This window comes from Bombus vancouverensis, chromosome 6, assembly GCF_051014615.1.
Source record: "Bombus vancouverensis nearcticus chromosome 6, iyBomVanc1_principal, whole genome shotgun sequence".
NCBI lineage: Eukaryota > Metazoa > Arthropoda > Insecta > Hymenoptera > Apidae > Bombus > Bombus vancouverensis.
The window spans coordinates 7,442,244-7,455,520 of record NC_134916.1 but is presented as its reverse complement, the minus strand read 5'-3'; the positions used below and the strand labels follow the sequence as shown (position 1 = coordinate 7,455,520).

At 40.6% G+C, this 13,277-nt stretch overlaps 1 protein-coding gene across 2 annotated transcripts in view; it reads right to left on the bottom strand.

The window, feature by feature from the left end:
- Positions 1-13,277, bottom strand: part of LOC117157940 (semaphorin-1A) — a 382,000-nt gene that overhangs the window by 236,232 nt on the left and 132,491 nt on the right. The window lies entirely within an intron of this gene.

Here is a 13,277-nt window from a genome sequence, read left to right as displayed (position 1 = left end):
TCGCGCTTCCCAGCCCGTGTCCTACGTCCATGAATGGATTTTGCCCGTATACGTCGTCCCCCGGATGGCTGCACTCCCACGCAGCTAGATTTATGCGCCAGATATAGATGCGTGGGTGTATCGGCGGCGATGCAGCGCGTCTCAATGGACGAACAGCTCGCTCGTCACTTGCTACGTACGATAGAACCGCAGCAGGAACGGCTAGGTTTACGGCTACGCGCGATCCAATGCGTAAGAAAAACCGACCGTACGAAAGAAGACAGAGACTCGCTGCGAGTAGGAGAAGCAGATCGAAGACGAGAAAGAGTAAGTCGAAGAACGGAGTAAAAAGTCCGAAGAAACCACCGCTCGTGCACGATGCCGGGGCAAGGAGAGTGTTGGAGAACGGGTTATAAGAAGAGAGAAGAGAAGCAACGTCTTGGTCAAACAAGACCAGCTCGAAAAAAGAAGAAGAAGAGAAGAACGGATGAAGAGCGTAGGAGGACTAGCCGGAGGAAAGAGAGATAAACAGTGAACGGTGGAACGGAAAGCAGGTAAGAGTTATGAGGTAGGGAAAAAAGAATCACCGGCAAGAAAAAGAGGCAGATGGAAAGGAAGAAGACAGGGAAGGAAAACGGTTATGCAGAAGCGAAGAGAAAGAACACACGCGTAAGAGATTGCGGCAGAGTGTCTCTCAGGTCTTGGTCGACGATCAAGCGGTGCGCGCCTACTCTGTGGTGGCTGCCTTCTCCTCCATGCTCAACCCTTCTCGCCCTGCTAAAGCCCTCTCACTCGCCACTGTTGCCAGTAGGCTACTTCTTGCGCTATAACGTTTTACGACTCGGCCTCTCCGTTCGATGTTTCTCCTCAGCTGGCCTCCTCTCAACCTGCTACCCGTCCCCGTATCTGGTGCACGCTCCGTGCTGGTACACACGCTGCATGCTGCATCGCGCGCGAGCTACTTTTCTCTCCTCTCCTTTTTCCTCTATCTCCATCTCCCTTGCCCTCCTCGACTCTTTCCACTCCATCTGTCCGTTTCTCTCCCCTTCACCACGCTGTTATTCGCGTTATACTTTTTCATACACGCAGTCCACGAACGTAACCGCGATAAAGACTCGGCTGCGCTCGCCAGACGCCAGAGAGGGGACCATAGGAGCGTTGATCGGTGCTCGTCCGATTGTAGAAATCGTCCTCTGAATGGGGAAGTTCGCAGGGATCGAGAAGGCTCTGCGCTCGACACTTTTAGAGATGTTCGGGGAGAGAGTGCCGCGAATCGTTGCAAGCAGCGAGGAAAAATGGTCGGAGTATGGTAAGAGCCGAGTAATCGACCGACCACGAATTTATGAGTTTGAAGAGTTCCGTAGCGTACGACAGGATGGAGAGAGCTCGTATTTTTGTGTACTTGGCAACGACTGAACTTGATTTACGTGGTTCAGCTTGTGTCCCCTTGGTTCCTGGATAACGAGATCCACGCGGCTTTTACAAAATGATCTTTCACGAATTGAAAAGTAGTCGCGATGACGTGATTTACTTATTACATACGAGGAAATGTTATACGATGATGCGTGACATTGAGACGCGATTAAACACCGTGTCTTCTTATTTATATCTTTAATTTTCTCTTTTGTCTTCGTTCCTTTTGCAACTCTTTTTAAAATTCAACGAACGTCTACGAACAGTTCGTTGAAGCTTACCTTTTAGGAGACGCGAAAACACGTGCTTTTGGGTAGAGAGACGACAAAGGTGGAATTTATAATCGCGCTTCCAATTAATCTGATGTCCAATGTTTAAGGATTTAATAAATTAAAAAGAACCGGTGCTGTTTTGTGTCGTCCATCTTCCAGTACCAAGCAAATTCCATTGAAACAATACTCAAAGCTTCGATTCTTAGTAAAGTGACACGAATAAACGGTCTTACGAATATTTCAGGCGCAGGATAACACACAAATGATGGAACGCGAGATTTTCACAGTTGCTTAACTATACACAAAGTTTCGTTGAAATCGGTGAACAACGTAATACGCGCTCTCTCGATAGAAATCATTCCGACTGCGAAAAGATTTCTCCAATCGCTTACCAATGTGTATTTTTAATCTACCAACTGGAAAATTTATGCAAATTTTAACGCATTCGTAAATTTTATCGATATCGGATAGCGTACTTAAATATCGGGAACAACTACCTGCAATTTCGACGACTTGATATTAGGTTGTCCGAAAAGTTTCGTTCGTTTTATAAGGAAATAGTGGAACAATGTTTTTTGTTTTATATTAGTTTATTGAATTATGCATGAACATAACAATAGAAATATAACGACATGGATCATACCTAATTCAATAAAATAATATAAAACAGAAATTGTTGTTCATTATCGTCTTATGGAACGAAAGCAACTTTTGGGGACAACCTAACAGTAAATGATCTTTTTAACTACATTCGACACAGCTGTTTCTGTTTCATGCTCTAAACGTGGAAACTCGCAGTTGTATTAACGTCCGGATAGTTGAAAGGCACGGATCAACATAAACGTCGTTTATCAACGACAATGTTTAATCGATGTTGTTACCGTCGGTACACAGAGAAATTACAGCGTGATACATTTTCAAAATAACAGCGATAAATATAAGTACGAAGATATAGGTAGGTTCGAAAGGAACGTCTCGTTCTATTTTCAAGCGGAAACCCTATAGAAAGCGAGGCAATAACCGTGGAGAAACAAAGCAGCTGATGAAACTCTATATAGATGAGGGCGTACGAACGATAAACTCGTTGTAGAACAACACGTTCGATCGTTTGTATCTATCGCACGTGTTCTCGCCTCTGTTTGGTGAAAAACGCGGTAACAGTATCTAAACGCAACGATTTTTCATTTAGCGTAGGACTGACGGTGCATTTATTCCGATGAAATGCTTATTCATCGACTCGTGAACGTACGACGTGCATTCGTTCATTCATTCGACCAGGATCGCCCGTGTGTTTCAAGTTCCCTCGAACTTCCTGCAGGCGCGTGCACGCCTATTTTATATTGTACGCGTTTTCCACGACGCTCGTAGATAACTCGCTTGGTATAAAAAGCTCGGTCTTTTAAGAACACACGGAGAGAAAGGAGGAGAAAAGTTGTATTTGATCGCGGGTTGCAAATCTGATACGCTTTGCTCTGTGTCGTGAATGTAATCCATACTGATACTTAGTATTTAACTTCGTATCTTTCACTTTCTCTCCCTCTCACTCTCTTTCTCTCTCTTCGTTTCAGTAATTAACAACTTGTCGCTCGCTAAACCATTTAATCTGATCGGACTGTGCCGTTTGACATGACACCCTTTCTTTCCGTAGACGCACAAATTAAAGATGAAAAAATCCAATTGCCCGTGTCTGTTTTCGTTTTGCGTTATTTATCTCGCTGGCAACTGTATCGAACGTTTCTGCGAACGAAAAGAAAGAGAAAGGAAAGTGGTGCGTAAATTACCGAGAGAGGAAAATCTTCGTTTTTCGCCGAGCGATCCGAGCCACGACGTTACGAGCGCTCAGACACTCGTAAATGGAGTAATCCTTTGAATTCTTTTAGGACGGCTTTAGTTCTGTATGAGACAGCGTACGAGAAGTACGTTGCACGTCTAGAGAGAAACGGTTATAAGGAAAAATCGAGTACAAGAAGCTTCTTATTCGAGACGCAAGCAGAAACGGAAATATGCGTAATATTGTGTTGCGCGTTACTCGGCCTCAAAGAAAATATAGCCAGTTAGAACGGCGATCGATTAAACCAGCGACGTAATTTATAAGTTCAATTTTAAGGCAGATTGGGGAGGACTGACGCGTAGGGAGCTCGATACAGTTTTATTAGGTTGTCCGATAAGTTTCTTTCGTTTCATAAGATGATAACAATAGAACTACCACACCAGTCAAATTGACCGGTTTTACAATTTTATTTTAAGATTCCTACTTCACGTTATATTTTTTCCAAAATGATGTAATAACTTTCGCAACGATAACTAAAGGAATAATATAATGAATTTTATTTTGTTTTTTATGTATTCAAACTGAAAATAATTTTGTATCAAGACTACTTACACCAATACCAGTGAAAATGATTGGTACTTGCTAAAGTGTAAAAGGATCCTGCAATCTGTTTATCAAACCCCAATTAACCAGTTTCCTCGTTTTGTACAACTTCCCACGCGTTTTTCAAATTTTTGCTGCGTATCGTTCGATACGATGATATCAGTTATCAGGAAAATTCCGGATCTATCGCTAGATCGCTAGATGCTAACACTAGAAATACTACACCAGTCAAATTGATTGGTTTTACAATTTTATAAATGTGTCAACCCTCGTTTAGGGATCATGGTCGCAGATGAATTAATAATATCAAAAATGTACTACATAACATGGAGTTGCTTCTGTAAGAAACTAATAAATCAATAAATATAAAAATATTCTGTCATTACGTATTTTTTAAAGACCAGTATTTGACTGTTTTTTTTTTTTTTTGTAAAAATAGCTTTGTGTTAACCATCGGTAGTTCTAGTGATAATAGATGAACAACAATTTCTTTTGTATTATTTTATTGAATTAGGTACGATTTATTTCGTTCTATTTCTATTATTACGTTCGTGCATAATTCAATAAACTAATATAAAACAATAAACATTGTGCGTTTATTATTTCTCATAAAACGAATAAAACGAATTGCGAATATTATGTCCTCATTTCGGACAACCTAATATATTGCCCATGTAATAGACGATAGATAACCGTACGTTACAGTATACGGTGCTGCAAGTAAGTCGTGATAAGTTACGATTGTTTCAAGCAAATTTGTCGATGTGACATTTGTTTATTGGAAGAAGGACATTACCTCGCTTATATAAAGTTACAAAAATTAAAAAATCACCGTGTATTGATTTTTACGCAACGGTCCGACATTATCGGTGTTTTTTCGTTTTTCTTTTAGGTTAACATGTACCACGTTTAAATGAAAAAAATTCAACTTTAGCTTTGCGCGACAATATTACGCTGAATTTAAATGTACAAGACGATCGTTAAAATATTATTTAGTGTCATTTACACGATCTTTTTCCTCCAAGATGTACCGTACCCCCCACTCCCAGTCTCCTTTTGCTCTTTGCACTCCGAATTTTATTTCAATTTCGTTAGCAGCAGCTACCAATGCTTTTAACTGTTTTATTTGAAATTTACTTGAACTAAAAAAAAATAAGACAATTTAAATAAACAAAGGAAGAAACAAATTCACTTAAATACCTGTTTTATTCATACTATTGTTGTATTTTGTAATTTTTAAGTGTATGATATATCTTGAAACAATTTCCAGGATGCAATCCTGGTTTTTTTTTTGACAAAAAAAGATGGACATGAAAAAATGTCAAGTGAGTCTCGACAAAGGAGCTCCTGAGATAAAAACTAATATCGAGTCACACTCGACATAGGAGTGCAAAGGGTTAATCCTTTAATATTCGACGATCTATTTTTTCGCGTATTTACTTTTACTTTTCATTTGAGTTTTATGCGAATTTCGGTGCTGTTTGATTTTCAGCGCAAAAATAATCACATAAATCGTGGTCGTTCTACTGGAATGTTTTGCCAACTTTCTTACACTGTGTTTTCGTAGATATAGTAAGTATAGTAGTGGCGTTAATTATACAATGTTGCTGCGTGCAAAGTGTCCATTATTTTTAGACTACTATATACTATGTTCACCGATTCGTAGGGGGTTAAGTAGTCGACGTCTCCTTATCACTGAACTCGATCAGTATACAGCAAGAGTTATAATCCTGACGTCATGCTTTCAACGCGCGGAAAATTGTCGCAAATCTTGTAATTTTACTCACGAATATAATATATATATTAATTGTAAATTGTAAAAGGAAAATACAAGCACCTAAAGCACAATAAACAACAGGAATCGTGATATTTATAAGAAAGAAAAATATCGCAACGAATAAAATATCGGCCTGCAACGAGTATTTCTATGTTTCAGGGAAATTAGCGTATTAATTGTAATTGATGTAAAGAAACACGGTACAGCTAATAATAATTCAAATGATAAACTTCATCTTTAATTAAGAGTTGAGAGACATTTACACCGGAGAAATAATCGCGTCGCGGAAACGTAAAAGTACACGAGTTCTATTCAAATTTTACTCGACATATAGCATTGCTAATTATATCGTATAAGTACGAATTTGTTTATTACTTCGCCTACTTTCGTTGAAAAACGCTTCCATTTATCGGTGTAGAATCAACTTTTATCAAACTATCGGAATTAGATTTCCTTCACAGCGGAAACTCGATCGACACATAATATATCGTAATCTGAAAAATGTAACCTAATTAACCCTTAGAGTGCTATGGACGCATACATGCGTCTGGCGAAAGCTATCGGTGTGGACTAAGGACACATATATGCGTTTTCTGTAAGTGTCCGGCATGGACTAAGGACGCATATATGCGTTTGTCAATTTTTCCGAACACCTACGCAGAAGTAATACTATTACGCTTGTGTGAGATAAATATAAATGCATTCCTTATATATAATGCATATATTTTATATCAAAAATCTACCGCTTCGAAACAAAAATTTAGCGAATTTCATTTAGCGTAGATAAGAGACATTTAACGAAAATATTTCCAACGTAGAAGCATGGTAGGAGGAGGAAAGAGAAAGTCCGAGGATTTGCCATTTCGTTTAATTGATAGGCATTTTCCATCAAAGTGCCCTAATCGTGCCAGCACAACACAATTACCAAGATGAAAATGTGTTGTTTGTGTGAAAAATAAGAGAAGGAGCGACACGCGATACGAATGCGGAAAATGCAATGTCGGATTATGTATCGATAATTGTTTTGACATTTTTCACACACAACTGAATCATTAACTTCTGTTATATTTACTAAATTTAGTTTTCTAGTTTATCGTTTTCTAGTTTATTACCCAAATTCTAGATTATTGTAAATTTCAATGTTTATAATAAATAATTAATACTAAAAAATAGCGCTCTTGAATCATTTAATCTCGTGCAAAAGAATTACTATAACTTATTACGATTTGCGCTTTGAATAGTCAATCAACAGAGTTCAATCTAACGAAAAAGTACTCCGTCCACAGCGATCGTCAGCGCTGGCCGCGCGCCGTCCGTACGGACCGCATAGTATTCGGCACTCTAAGGGTTAATAACATGGGATCATAATGAAAAAAGCATTTACTCTCGATTGACGTGCAAGAAATTATATTCGAGTCTCAGATTTCAAATGTTTCACGGACTATGGCGGACTATAGGAACAGGTATCAGCGAGCAGTGTCGCTGGCGATTTAAAGTTGCAAGATCCGTTAACCGTACGACTAAACAAACGACCGATTTTCGTTGCAGATATTCGGTAAAGATTCCATTAAGGTAGGAATGGAAGTCGATGGATCTAGAAGATGCACGATTCCAGCCAAACCGACTTCCTTATACCATTTTACGAGCACATTCCACCTTACAACGCGCGTACACATGTAGGTAAGTACGTCCGTGTATGTCCCGGCCTGCAAGCAATTTCCATATATTACAAGGAGAAGCGAGTTTCATAGAATTTACCGAATAGATGATTACAACAGACGTACGTTAGCTGTTAATTACTCTAATCAGACGTAGCTTCAAGATGAACGATGGTCACCTTAATTGCCCGTCTATGCTTCCATAATTTCGTTGAAAGATTTCGTTCGGTAACACGACTATTAAAAAAATATCGTTTGTTAAATTCCGAATAAATACGATACAGGATAAATCGTTGAGCGATCTCTCCGTGCAACTGCGATTATAATGCTGTAACGTTGATGCAGATTTTATTATTTGCAATTTAAAACCACCGTCGCATATTGTAAATGTATATGCTGCAACTTATACTAATTATTTCGATTCTCGTTATTATACGAATGCACTTTTCGATATGGCAATATACTGTTATCTGAATATTCGGTTTCATTCGTAAACGGAAAGAACACAATGAATATTAATAAATTTATGTTATATTAAAAGCAAACGCGCACACCACGGATATAAACGTACGACGACAACGATGAACAGGGTAGGTCGCTAAATCAAATTTCCAACGAGATAAAATACAGGATAAAATACGAAATAAAGAATAATGTGTAACGAGTGCTTGGTAAGAATCGAATGGAAAGTTATTCTTCGTTATCGATGATTCTTAAAACGCATGACGAAAGAATAGAAACATCGCCACTGTTACAAAATTCCACTCTATCGAAATAAGGAAAATAAAAGTCTGACGTGCGATCAAGTGGCATGCGACGCACCGCGCAGGTTGCCAGTTGAAGAGCATCGCGAGTGCAACGGGTAAACCGTTAGTTACGGTAAATTTCCGTTCACTGTCTAAGTACATTGTACTCGCGGCCTCGATAGCAGGGAAGAAACTGCTTCTAATGTCAACGTCGCCATCGTAATCAGGATTTTTTCCAGTGTTGTTGCGGCTTCCAGCAATCCGCGGGAATCATAGTCGGCAACGGTTACACTCGAGTGCTCGCCTAATTTGTTTCGGTCACGAACGCCCGTAAAAGGTTCTAATATTCTTGGGCCGGCATTATAAATCGTGCGCCGAAGGACATTCCTTCGCAATCTTCGCCGGCCAACGTAAAAACTGCTTCCTTAAATTTCCCGCACGCCGCGAGCTGAACCGTGCCGCTTTCTAATTTATCGTAACCCTCGAGTTTATTCTCCCCCGTTTCGATATCATGGTGACGTACGTGCCCGATACACAGAACTTTGTAAGCAGAAGGCAGATCGCTAGCTTCTCAGGACGATGATCGAACCTCATTGGCTATTCGAATCAAAATTTATTCTCTCCGTAACAGAGCGACACCCGTTGTATTTCTATCTGTTAATTCTTTCTTAGTTTTTCCCTGGGTTTTTGAAGGAACGAATTTCTTCGAATCAAAGAAACAAACGAAGCGAACCGTTCTTGGGCAAAGGCAGCTTATCGAAGCGCAGCATCGACTACGATTCAAAGTCAAAGACCGCGAGATTGTAAGCGTAGCGCGAAATTTTCCTCGCTGCGCTATCGATGCACGACGATCGAAACAATTTGCCAGAAAATGATAATGTGGCTAAATTTACGTTGGCGCATATTTACAGCGTATCCGCACGATCGCAATGGAGCAGGAACACGGCGGGGCACGTGGAAAGGAGCGAAACTTTCTAAAGGCATTTGCAAGCCGCTCGTATCCTCCACCGCCGTGGAGCGTAGCTTGCCTCCGTTAATTTCGCCACCGCTGTTCTTTACGAGCGGCCGATGCATATGGATGCGGTGACTGGCTGCTGCTACGAGTATGTACTTTGCAGCGGCGTATTCGCGATACACGAGACGAGAAGTGCAGTGACGACGAGGCTCGGCACGCGCGAACGCTTACAACGTAATTTCTTATTCGCGAGCCACGGCAGTAGCCGCCTCTCCACGGCACGCGCGACCCGTGCCGATAGCAATCGATCTTTCCCACAGCGATACTTAAACCCATCGTCTGTCAATCGTTGATGATTCGTTTATGGTCTCAACACTGCAACTACCGATAGTTAACACGAAGCTATTTCTACCAAAACCAGTGAAAATGACTGGTCTTTAAAAAATACGTAATAATAGAACATTTGTATATTTATTGATTTATTACTTTCTTACAGAAGCAATTCCATGTTATGTAGTACATTTTTCGTATTATTAATCTAACTGCGAGGGTTGACGCATTTATAAAATTGTAAAACCAATCAATTTCACTGCTCTGGTATTTCTAGTGTTAGCATCTAGCGATCTGAAGATCGATCCGGAATTTTCCTGATAAATGATATCATCTTATCGAATGATACGCGGTAAAAAGTTTAAAAACGTGTGCGAAGTTGTACAATACGAGGAACCTGGTTAATTGGGGTTCGATGAACAGATTGCAGGACCCTTTTACACTTTGACTAGCCATTTTGATCGGTGTTGGTATAAGTAGCCTTGATACAAAACTATTGTGATTTTGAGTACATAAAAAACAAAATAAAATTCATTACATCACTGCGGAAGAAAATATAACACGAGGTAGGAATTTTAAAATAAAATTGTAAAACCAGTCAATTTGACTGATTTGGTAGTTGCAGCATTAATTTCAAGGCTCCGTGACCTACTATCCAGTGGTAAAGAATAACATTTTGTTAACAAAAATTTGATAATCCCGTTAGAACTAAACGACGACTCCGCTATCATCAACCGGTGCATATTTTCGAATATCGATTGATCGTGTTACGGTGACACTGGTTTACCACGTCCGGTTGGCAAACGTTTCGTCGAATATTAATCCTCAAGGTCTGCTACGGTTTGCAGACAGGCACGGAGAGAAAGTTAATCGAATTCCCTTAACGCTCGACGATTGGATTTTTCGGTTGGATTCGGTGATACGTCACCGGTTCGGTCGCAGTTACTTGGTCGAAGCAAGGAGCTGTACGACTTGGACCCAAGTAATTTGCTGGATCGAATTATCCGTTGCCGACCGCTGTTTCCATTAATCACGCGTCATTTTAACCGCGTTCCAAATACACCGTGTTAACGAAACTCCGAGTTAACCGTGTAACGTAGCAAGTTGATTGGTCGGGATAGGGGAAAGTTGGATGCACGAGACGGCGCGTGTCGCGAACGAGTTCATCCGCCGCTATCGCGTTACCTTGTCGGTTGAATAACGAAACGCTCGAGTTTGCATCTAACGTACGCACGAGAAGAACTTACGTTCGACCGTGTCACGGAACCAGGTTCTTTGAAATACTCGAAGAAGCGATCGAGTTTGATTTGAAAGAGCTTGTCAGATTGCTTGATACGAGACTTTTCGTGTTTGCTGGCCAACATTTGGGAAAAACGAGCATTCGGGCAATACGTTTTATATTCGTCGATGTTTAGTGAAGGGACACGCACGTCTGCCATTTTTTACGCTGTCGTGCTACTGCAGAAACGTGCGCTATACTAAATTCACGATCGAAGGGATGACGAACGAGTCGTAACTAGCGTATATAATTAGAGTCTCGTTGTCGCCTGCTCGATAGCAATTGCCGTGTTATAATCTTGCTCATAGGACTATCGTATTCGTGACAGAAGATCGACGATCACACCCTCGGATCGCCACTGCGTGACAGACACGCTCTACAATTTTTAGATAGCAACGATTACTTACTCGAGTTTAAATTATCAAACAATTCTGTTTATTGAAAATCGTCGATTCTACGAATATCGCCAGATCGAACAGCGACGGCGAACGGATAAGCTTTCGCAAACTTGTGCAATTTTTTACGAAATCTCCGGCAGTTACAGATGTTACGAAGTAAGTCTGGTTTATTGTAAAGTAACGAGTGAATGAATTTGTAAAAAAAGGATTATGCTGGCAGTTTGCTGGGATTATAAAGGAATTCTGTACTTTGAACTTTTACCAAGAAACCGAACGATTAATTCCAACGTGTACGTTCAACGATTCGCCAAACGAAGCGATGCAGTTCAAGAAAAGCGGCGGGAATTGGCAAATCGTAAGGGTGTTGTTTCCCAGCTTGATAATACAAAGCCCCACGCATCTTTGGTCACTCGCCAAAAATTATTGCAACTAGGTTGGGATGTGTTGTCACATCCACCATATAGCCTTGACCTTGCGCTTTCAGATTACTATTTATTTTGTTCCACGAAGATCTCCTTAAATGGTGAAATTTTTAATGACGCTGATGATGTAAAATCACATTTTCATCAAGAAAGTTTTATGAACATGGAATTACGACACTGCCTGAAAGATGGCAAAAGGTCATCGATAAAAAGGGACAATACCTAATTGAATAAAGTTATATTTTTAAGCAAAAATTTGGAATTTTCCTTCTTATTTAAAATACGCAATCACTTAGTTGCTAACTCAATATTAAAATAAGTACAGAAATAGTGCGTGCCAATTTTACTCAATACTACTATACTAATCGAATAAAGAATAATAAATTCATAGAGAGCTCGTTCATACATTTATATCAACGGATGTTACCACAAAAAACAGCAAAAACAATCTATTGAAAGTTCGTTTGCTTCCAGACCCTGTAACCCAAACACCATTAGTGTTCCAAGGCACAGTATTATGGACATCTCAGTTTTGAATTTTCCCTTTCAACTTTTTCGACGGCCATGAGCCGCTACATGACTTAGCCGGCCGGAATCGGATAGAAAAACAATTGTGGAACAAAATATTGCGTAATTTATCAAGGTCTACCATAGCGTGATGCAATTTTTTCCAGACGTACGTCGATACAGGTGCAAAGTAAAACCGAAATTCTTTCCCTGATAGAACCTTTCCATTTTTCCCATTAACTGATTTCTCCTGTCGTTCTGAACAATCATCAATTCACATTCACACGTTCGATTAGGTATTGTACACAATCAAAGTAAAATGATAAAGAACAGTCGTTTGTGCGTCCACAGCGAATATCGACAAACTTAGGCGATTGCAGGCGCGAGATACGATTCGAGCTAATGCCACGAGACCGATTTCGATCGTTTGAACGACCGGTGAGCGAAGTGGCGACAAAAGCAGCGTATACTATTTCCATTGCGCTTCGCTGTCTAATTCGCGGCAATTTTTCCACTAATTCCACGTCCTAATAGGATCTCGCGTAACTTGGTCGCGTTATTTCACTTAAACCACTAAATACGAGATATATTCAGTTCCTCGCATTTACATTTATATTGGCTTATTATTCCCGCGGTCGTATTACTCACACCATGCCGTTCCTCAACCGTCTCTCCTTTCTTCTTTGCTTCTTCGCTCTCGCTTGTCCCTTTCTTCGTCGTACACCGCTAAATGTATGCCGCTCTTAAGAGCTTACCGGCCGGAAGCATAGAAGATGAAATTTACTCAGCACTCTCGATCGCCCCTAATATTCACCGAGCGTCTGGCCTCCGGCAGAATTCCAGCCAGCTCCACGCGATAGTACTGCGAGGCTTGATTCGACTGGCGCGACGTGCACGGCCTATCTACCGATCTACCGCTGTGTCAATTAAATCAAACAAAGGCAAGCGTGACGATCGATTCGGCTGTCTACGACCGACAAAATGTCACGTCGCTGCTCTCTGCCCCTCTCGCTCTTTCCATGCGCCTTTTCCTACCTTCTCTATGCAACTCACCGCTTCGATTTACATCGTCACTTTCTCCTTCCGATCTGCCTCACACTCCAATCTTCCATTTCACTTTCCCCGTCCGCGTGTCGCTGCCAATTTATTCGCTTTTTCTCAAGAAAC